This window comes from Macrotis lagotis, chromosome 1 (genome assembly GCF_037893015.1).
Source record: "Macrotis lagotis isolate mMagLag1 chromosome 1, bilby.v1.9.chrom.fasta, whole genome shotgun sequence".
Taxonomy (NCBI): Eukaryota; Metazoa; Chordata; class Mammalia; order Peramelemorphia; family Peramelidae; genus Macrotis; species Macrotis lagotis.
This window is the reverse complement of record NC_133658.1, coordinates 237705370-237714899: the sequence shown is the minus strand read 5'-3', so window position 1 is coordinate 237714899 and position 9530 is coordinate 237705370.

The following is a 9530-nucleotide window of genomic DNA, read 5'->3' as shown; positions in this document are numbered from 1 at the left end:
CAAATTAGAAATTTTAAAAATCATAGGAGAAATTAATAAAATTGAAAGCAAAAAAACTATTGAATTAATAAATAAAACCAAAAGTTGGTATTATGAAAAAACCAATAAAATTGATAAACCTCTGGTCAATTTGATTAAAAAAATAAAGAAGAAAACCAAATTGCTAGTATTATAAATGAAAAAGGTGAACTCACCACCAATGAGGAGGAAATTAAAGTAATAATTCGAAATTATTTTGCCCAACTTTATGCCAATAAATTTGATAATCTAAGTGAAATGGATGAATATTTACAAAAAATATAAGTTGCCCAGGTTAAATGAAGAAGAGATTAAATACCTGAACAACCCTATCTCAGAAAAAGAAATTCAACAAGCCATTAGTGAACTCCCTAAAAAAAAATCTCCAGAGCCTGATGGATTCACAAGTGAATTCTACCAAACATTTAAGGAACAATTGGTTCCAATCCCATATAAACTCTTTGGAAAAATAGGGAAAGATGGAACTCTGCCTAACTCTTTCTATGAAACCAATATGGTACTGCTACCTAAACCAGGAAGAGTTAAAACAGAGAAAGAAAATTATAGACCTATTTCCCTCATGAATATAGATGCAAAAATCCTAAATAAAATATTAGCAAAATGACTACAACAAGTCATCACTAGGATAATACATTATGATCAAGTAGGATTTATTCCAGGAATGCAGGGTTGGTTCAATATTAGGAAAACTGTTAGTATACTCAATTATATCAATAACAAACCTATCAGAAACCTTATGATCATATCAATAGATGCTGAAAAAGCTTTTGACAAAATATAGCATCCATTCCTATTAAAAACACTAGAGAGTGTAGGAATAAATGGACTGTTCCTTAAAATAATGAGCAGTATTTATCTGAAACCATCAACAAGCATTATACTCAATGGGGAGAGGCTAGAGGCATTCCCAATAAGATCAGGGGTTAAACAAGGGTGCCCATTATCACCACTACTATTCAATATTGTATTAGAAATGTTAGCAGCAGCAATTAGAGAAGAAAAAGAAATTAAAGGAATTAGAATTGGGAAGGAAGAGACAAAACTCTCACTATTCGCAGATGACATGATGGTCTACCTAGAGAATCCCAAGAAATCATCTAAAAAACTACTGGAAACAATTAGCAATTTTAGCAAAGTTGCAGGTTATAAAATAAACCCCCATAAATCCTCAACTTTCCTATATATGACTAGCAAGAAACAGCAGGAAGAGCTAGAAAGAGAAATTCCATTCAAAGTAACCTCAGACAGTGTAAAATACTTGGGAGTCTATTTGCCAGGACAGACTCAGAATCTTTTTGAAAACAATTATAAAACACTTCTCACACAAATTAAATCAGATTTAAATAACTGGGCAAATATCAACTGCTCATGGATAGGTAGAGCTAATATAATAAAAATGACAATTCTACCAAAACTAAAGTATCTGTTTAGTGCCCTACCAATCAAAATTCCAAAAAATTACTTTAATGAGCTAGAAAAAATTGTAAGTACATTCATATGGAGAAATAAAAAGTCAAGAATTGCCCGGAGCTTAATGAAAAAAAATGCAAACGAAGGTGGCTTAACACTACCAGATCAAAAATTATATTATAAAGCATCAGTCATCAAAACTGTTTGGTATTGGCTAAGAAATAGAGTGGTGGACCAGTGGAATAGACTAGGTGTAAAAGCAGGAGAGGATTATAGTAATCTGCTGTTTGATAAACCCAAAGAGTCAGGCCACCAGGATAAAAACTCCCTCTTTGATAAAAACTGCTGTGATAATTGGAAGTTAGTATGGAAGAAACTTAGATTAGACCAACACCTCACACCCTTTACCAAGATAAGATCCAAATGGTTACAGGACATAGACATAAAAAACAATACTATAAGCAAATTAGAAGATCAAGGACTAGTCTACCTGTCAGATCTATGGAAAGGGGAACAGTTTATGACTAAGGAAGAATTGGAGAACATCACTAAAAACCAATTAGATGATTTTGATTACATTAAATTAAAAAGTTTTTGCACAGATAAAACCAATGTAATCAAAATCAAAAGAAAAGTAGTAAATTGGGAAACAATCTTTACAACTAATGATTCTGACAAAGGACTCATTTCTAAAATATACAGAGAACTGAGTCATATTTTTAAAACAAAAAGCCATTCCCCAATTGACAAATGGTCAAAGGATATGCAAAGGCAATTTACAGATGAGGAGATGAAAGCAATCCATAGCCATATGAAAAAATGCTCTAAATCATTAATTATTAGAGAAATGCAAATTAAAGCTTCGTTGAGGTACCACCTCACACCTCTCAGATTGGCCAGTATGACCAGGAAGGATAATGATCATTGTTGGAAGGGATGTGGGAAATCTGGGACACTATTACACTGTTGGTGGAGCTGTGAACTCACACAACCCTTCTGGAGAGCTATTTGGAACTATGCCCAAAGGGCAACAAAAATGTGCATACCCTTTGACCCAGCAATACCACTACTGGGTCTATACCCTGAAGAGATGAGGAAAAAGGGTAAAAACATTACTTGTACAAAAATATTTATAGCAGCCCTGTTTGTGGTGGCAAAGAATTGGAAATCCAGTAAATGTCCTTCAATTGGGGAATGGTTTAGCACACTGTGGTATATGTATGTCATGGAATACTATTGTCCTATTAGAAAGCAGGAGGGACAGGATTTTAGGGAAACCTGGAGGGATTCGCATGAACTGATGCTGAGTGAGATGAGCAGAACCAGAAAAACACTGTACACCCTAACAGCAACATGGGAGTGATGTTCAACCTTGAAGGACTTGCTCATTTCATCAGCGCAACAATTGGGAACAATTTTTGGCTGTCTGCAAAGGAGAGTACCATCTGTATCCAGATAAGGAGCTGTGGAGTTTGAACAAAGTACAAGGACTATTCCCTTTAATTCGGGGGGAAAAAAACCCCAGATGTCTTATGGTTTGATCTGGTTACCTCTGAGAATTCTGTTCTCTTTAAGGATATGATTTCTCTCTCATCACACCCAATTTGGATCGAGGTACAACATGGAAACAAAGTAAAGACTGACGGAGTGCTATCTGTGGGGTGGGGGTGGGGGTAGGGAAGCAAGATTGGGGGAAAACCTGTAAAACTCAAATAATATCTTTAATAAACATTCTATGGCTTAAAAAAAAGAAATAAACAAGGGGCATCTAGGTGGCTCAGTGGATAAAGCACTGACCCTGGAGTCAGGAGTACATGGGTTCAAATCCGGCCTCAGACACTTAATAATTACCTAGCTGTGTGGCCTTGGGCAAGCCACTTAACCCCATTTGCCTTGCAAAAAAAAAACCCCTAAAAAAAAGAAATAAACATCACCTTCTGTATGAGGTCTTTTTGGTCCCCATGGTTGTAGCACTGTTTCACATATTTCCAGGTGGCCTTGTATTTTATTTGTTTTTTAAAATTTTTAAATTTAATTTTTATTTTTTGCAAGGCAAATGGGGTTAAGTGGCTTGCCCAAGGCCACATAGCTAGGAATTATTGAGTGTCTGAGGCCTGATTTGAACTCAGGTACTCCTGACTCCAGGGCTGGTGCTCTATCTACTGCGCCACCTAGCCGCCCCAATGGTTTATTTTCAAATGAGAAATTATGTAATGCCACAAGATACTAGTTCTCAAACTATAGTTCCAAAAGTTTAGTTTCTTAATAATATTTTTTTACTTTGTTTTTAGCAATGAATGTGTTTGTATTTGTGTCCTCCCTGTAAAGATACTTTGAGTTCATTAATTTTTTTTTTTTGGCAAGGCAATGGGGTTAAGTGGCTTGCCCAAGGACACACAGCTAGGTAATTAATTATTAAGCATCTGAGGTCAGGTACTCCTGACTAAGGGCTGGTGCTCTATCCATTGCACCACCTAGCCGCCCCAAGTTCATTAATTTTTGAAAAGATGTCTGTTAAAGAGACTCATCTTTGTAATCATATCATATCATTTGTACACTCAAGGAAAAAGGAGGGTCAATGAAGAAGTCAGCTAACTACTATTGTTGTTTTTCAGGCATTTCAATTGTGTTTGACTCTTCATGAACCCATTTGATGTTCTTTAGCAAAGATACTAGAGTGGTTTGCTGTTTTTTTTTTCTTCCAGGTATTTTCTTCTCCAACCTAAATAAGATTGACTTTTGCAGGGTCACACAGCTAGTAAGAGTTTGAGGTCACATTTGAACTTAGGTCTTTCTGGCTCTGTTACCTGTGAGTGACTGAGTAAGTGAATGAGTAAGATTCATTTTTTTAACCCTGTTTGCCTCAGTTTTCTCATCTATAAAATGAGCTAGAGAAGGAAATAGGAAACCATGCCAGTATCCTTTGCCAAGGAAACCCCATATGGAGCCACAAAGAGTCAGATACACCTGAAAAACAACTAGAAAATTGCAGCTTCCTGACCACTCCCTATAACTCTTCTCTTTGTAGTAAGTTTATCATGGAAAACTCACTTAATATCTGTATGTTTTGCAAGTGTAATATGCTTGTTGTCCATCTCTCTGCATAAAATGACAAACAATTGAGAGTGGATCCTGATTTTATAAAATTAAAAATGATGAATCATTTATTTTAGGTTTTTGCAAGGCAAATGGGGTTAAGTGGCTTGCTCAAGGCCACACAGCTAGGTAATTATTAAGTGTCTGAGACCGGATTTGAACCCAGGTACTCCTGACTCCAAGGCTGGTGCTTTATCCACTACTCCACCTAGCCACCCCAAATTATATAGAAGATAAAAAATAAATTTATAAAATTGTTTTTATAGTATACATAATATTGATAATAATAACAATAATAATGGGTTTTTAAGTTATGACATTCTCTTTGATGACAAAATTTTGGGTATGCCACAATGTATTCATGCTATGAGAAATAATGCTTCCAATTTCCCATTCTTCAATTTTACTCTTTCTAAACAAATTCCAAAAGAGGACCAATTGATTTATTTTCCTCAAAGTATGAATTAATTAGATTTAAAATGTCTTCTACAATTGTGTGATCCTTATCAATTAATGATAAAATAGCATATTCTTTTCCATTTTACCATCACATCAATCTCTTTCTCATGAATACAATTGAAATTCATGGGTTACACATATAAATTGTCTCATTAAATTGCAAAGCATAAATGTCACTTTTTTGAACTTTATCTACATTAATTGATTCAACATCATCAGACATGTATCTGATGAGACATTGTATTAGAAAGGGCTATCATTTTTAATTTCTTAATGGAATTGTTGTCAAGTATATACTTGCCAATTGCTTTGACATACAACAAAAATTAATTTTTCTGCAATAGAATAAACTTCCCCATATTTTGAAATCTGAGAACTTACTAAATATGAAATTTCAGTCACTTTTATACTATTCAAAAAATAAAGGAATAATTATTTAGAAAATGTATGATATAATTTTAAATTTAATCTTGCCTTATTCACATTTTTCTCCCTCACTTTCTTAAGTTTAGATAATCAGCAATGCAATAGATCAAACTCTGATTTGTAGCATTTTCCAATTTCTGAGGTGTAAATGCATACTGAAAATTTATCAGTCAGCTCTCAAGCGGGAACCAGCACCCTCTTGCCTCTTCACAGCACTTTATCCTCCATTTTTGTGTGATCCCTCAGGCTTAGAATGTTCTACTTGCAGTTGCCTATTGGACATTTCAAACTTGATGTCCCAGAGAGGTCAATCTGTTTCTAAAACAAAATGCATTATCTTTCTCACGAAGTACACTTTGCTTTCAAACTTCCCTATTTTAGTGGTGATGGTGGTGGCAATTGAGATTAAATGACTTGCCCAGACACAAAAACTAGTATGTGTCTGAAGACAGATTTGAACTCCTCATCTCAGTGCCCATGCTCTATCCACTGAACCATCTAACTGCCCCTAAACTTCTCTCTGTCAAAGATGTCATCATTCTTCCAACCTCCTCAGTTTATTACCTCATTATTATCCCCAACTTCTTTCTCTCCCTCACTTTTCATATATAGTCATTTGCCAAACCTTACTGTTTCTACTCTCATAAAACTTCTTGCAGCTGACCCTTTCTTTTTCCTCTCACACCTCCCTGAGACTATATTCTTTCTTTTTTTTTTGTTTGTTTTATTTTAGATTTTTCAAGGTAATGGGGTTAAGTGGCTTGCCCAAGACCACACGGCTAGGTAATTATTAAGTGTCTGAGGTCAGATTTGAACCCAGGTATTCCTGACTCCAAGGCCGGTGCTCTATCCACTGCGCCACCTAGCCACCCTGAGATTATATTATTTCACTGGTCATTCAGCCACAAGCTTTCCTCATGTCAGTTATTTCTCCATGCTTTTACCAAAGTGATTTTCCTTTTACTCAAATCATACCCTGTCACATAAACCACACTCAAGTGGGTTTATATTGACTTGAGAATAATCTATCTATATGTATCTATCTATCTATCTATCTATCTATCTATCTGTCTTTCTGTCTGTCTGTCTGTCTTTCCATCCATCCTCTCTCTCTCTCTGTCTCTCTCTCTGTCTCTGTCTCTCTCTGTCTGTCTATCTCTTTCTCTGTCTCTCTCTGTCTGTCTGTTTGTCTCTTTCTCTCTCTCTTTCTCTCTGTGTCTGTCTCTCTCTATCTCTCTCCGTCTCTCTCTCCCTCTCCCTCTCCCTTCCTCCTCCTCTATTTAGCTTTCAAAGATCTTTACAACTTGACCACAAGTTGTTGGCATGTTCATGTCTGCCCAATAGATTGTGAGCTTTTCAAGGGCAGGGACAAGTCATTTGTCTTCTTTGTATCCCCAGCACTGTTTTTTGTGTGTCTTTAAATTCCTAGCTCTTAGCTGGGTATATAATTGGTGTTTAACAAATATTAATTGAGTGTGCCAGCATCACCAAAATTTCTCTGAGTTCCAAGAAGACTATTTTTGCCTTTCTTAGTATCCCCATCTCTTTGTATTGTATTAGCCAGCGCATGGTAAACATTTAATGAATGCTTACAAATGATTAGACTGAGGAAGGATCATTCTACAGAGAGAGCTTTGCAGATCTGAGGTTGATGATACAGCATCATGTACTCCCATGCTTCAAGCCTCGTCCTTGTTACCTGATTGCCTGTTCCATTAAGACACTTTGACTGAGTTAACCTCAACCTGGATCTAGTAATAAAAGAGAAATGTGTATAAGGTAAATCAACACCATTCCTTTTTTATTCTGGTTTTTATAACACAATGGGGTTAAGTGACTTGCCCAAGGTCACACAGTTAAGAAATTATTAAGTTTCTGAGGCTAGATTTGAACTCAAGTCCTTCTAACTCCAGGGATGGTGGTCTGTCCCCTGTACCACTTAGCTACCCCACAATCCTTGCTTCTTGATACCATTGAACACATTAGACTTCTGCTTTTTTTGTAAAAGCCGCAAGTGGGGGGGTGGAGCCAAGATGGCCACAAGAAAGGATCCAGTCTTAGGCGCTCTCTGATAAAACTTTGAAACTAAGGACTCTAACTAAACTTTCGAGAGACAGAACCCACAGAGGGACCCAGTGAGGCAGTTCTCCTACTCAAGGTAACCTGGAAAAGAGCAGAAAGGCTCTGCTCCCTGGGGTTGGAGGGGCGTTCCACTGGAGGGGTGGCCCGCCAGAGCAAAAGAACTTCAGCCTCCCGGAGGCAGCCCCAGGGCACTGGGAGCCTCAGCTCACAGCAGGGGGGAGTTTCCTGAGCTAAGCCCCAGGGAGCACCGGGCACAAAGTGGGGGAACAGAGGGGGACCTCTGCCAGAGAGAGCACGAGGAGCCCAGCCCTCAGGGCACACAGCCAGCAGCATGGTCTTTCCCCAGCCCAGATAAAGGAATAGAAGCAGGCAGAGCTGGTAAGCAGGAGCCCCCAGGGCATGAACCCATTGAGCTGAGGGAGGGGAATGAAGAGAGACTGCCGAGCTCTGTCCTCTGCCTCTGGAACAGGACTCTGGGGCTCTGAACACATTCAGATCCTGATCGAAGTCTAGGCCCCCCCCCAATAGACAGCAGGCCCCCCTCACCTCAGCCCCCTGGCAGAGGGGGGCACTTATGGTCATTCACAGACCAGGAGGGAGGACAGAGCCTCACACACTGAGACCCTTGTGGGAGTGTCCCAAAATCTCAGGAAGCACCCCCAAAACAGGCTAAGGCTGGGAAAATGAGCAAGCAGAGAAAAAAGAGGAACACCATTGAGAAATACATTATCTACGATCCCAAGAAGGATCAATATACTCAGTCTGAAGATGAGGAAACACATGCTCCTGCATCTAAAGACTCCAAGAAAAACAGAAATTGGGCTCAGGCTATGACAGAGCTCAAAAAAGACTTTGAAAATCAAATGAGGGAGATAGAAGAAAAACTGGGAAAAGAAATGAGAGAGATGCAAGAAAAACATGAAAATGAAGTCAGCAGCTTAGTCAAGGAAATCCAAAGAAATGCTGAAGAAAATAGCATGTTAAAAACCAGCTTAGGTCAAATGGATAAAACAGTTCAAAAAGTTATTGAGGAGAAGTATGCTTTAAAAAGCAAAATTGGCCAGATGGAAAAAGAGATAAGAAAACTCTCTGAGGAGAACAAATCCTTCAGACAAAGAATAGAATTCAGGGAGATTGATGAATTTACCAGAAATCAGGAATCAATACTTCAAAACCAAAAAAATGAAAAATTAGAAGAAAATGTGAAATATCTCATTGAAAAAACAACTGATATGGAAAACAGACTTAGGAAAGATAATTTAAAAATTATTGGAATACCTGAAAGTCATGATCAGGAAAAGAGCCTTGACATAATTTTCAAAGAATTACTACAGGAAAATTGCCCTGATATTCTAGAAGCAGAGGGCAAAATAGAAATGGAGAGAATCCACCGATTCCCCCCCCCCCCGAAAGAGATCCAAAAAAACCAACCCCAAGGAATATTATAGCCAAGTTCCAGAACTCCCAAGTCAAAGAGAAAATATTACAAGCAGCCAGAAGGACACAGTTCAAATATCGTGCAGCTGTAGTCAGGATCACATAGGACTTAGCAGCAACTACATTGGAAGCTTGTAGGGCTTGGAATACAATATACCAGAAGGCAAAAGAGCTTAGAATGCAGCCAAGAATGAACTACCCAGCAAGGCTGAATGTCCTCTCCCAGGGAAAAAGATGGACTTTCAATGAACCAGGGGAATTTCAAATGTTCCTTTTGGAATGGCCAGAGCTGAACAGAAGGTTTGATTATCAGATACAGGACTCAGATGAAGCATAGAGATTGGAGGAGAGGGGGAAAATATGAGGGACTTAATGAGGATGAACTGCATGTATTCCTGCATAGAAAAATGACACTGATAATACTCATATGAACCTTCTCAGTTAATAGAGCAGGTAGAGGGAGCTTTTATAGTTGAAGCACAGGAGAAAGCTGAATTCAAAGATAAAATATGGTGTAAAAATGGAGTCAATAGAAAAAAAGGGAAATGGAATGGGAGAAAGAAAAAGGAGAGGAGGAATAG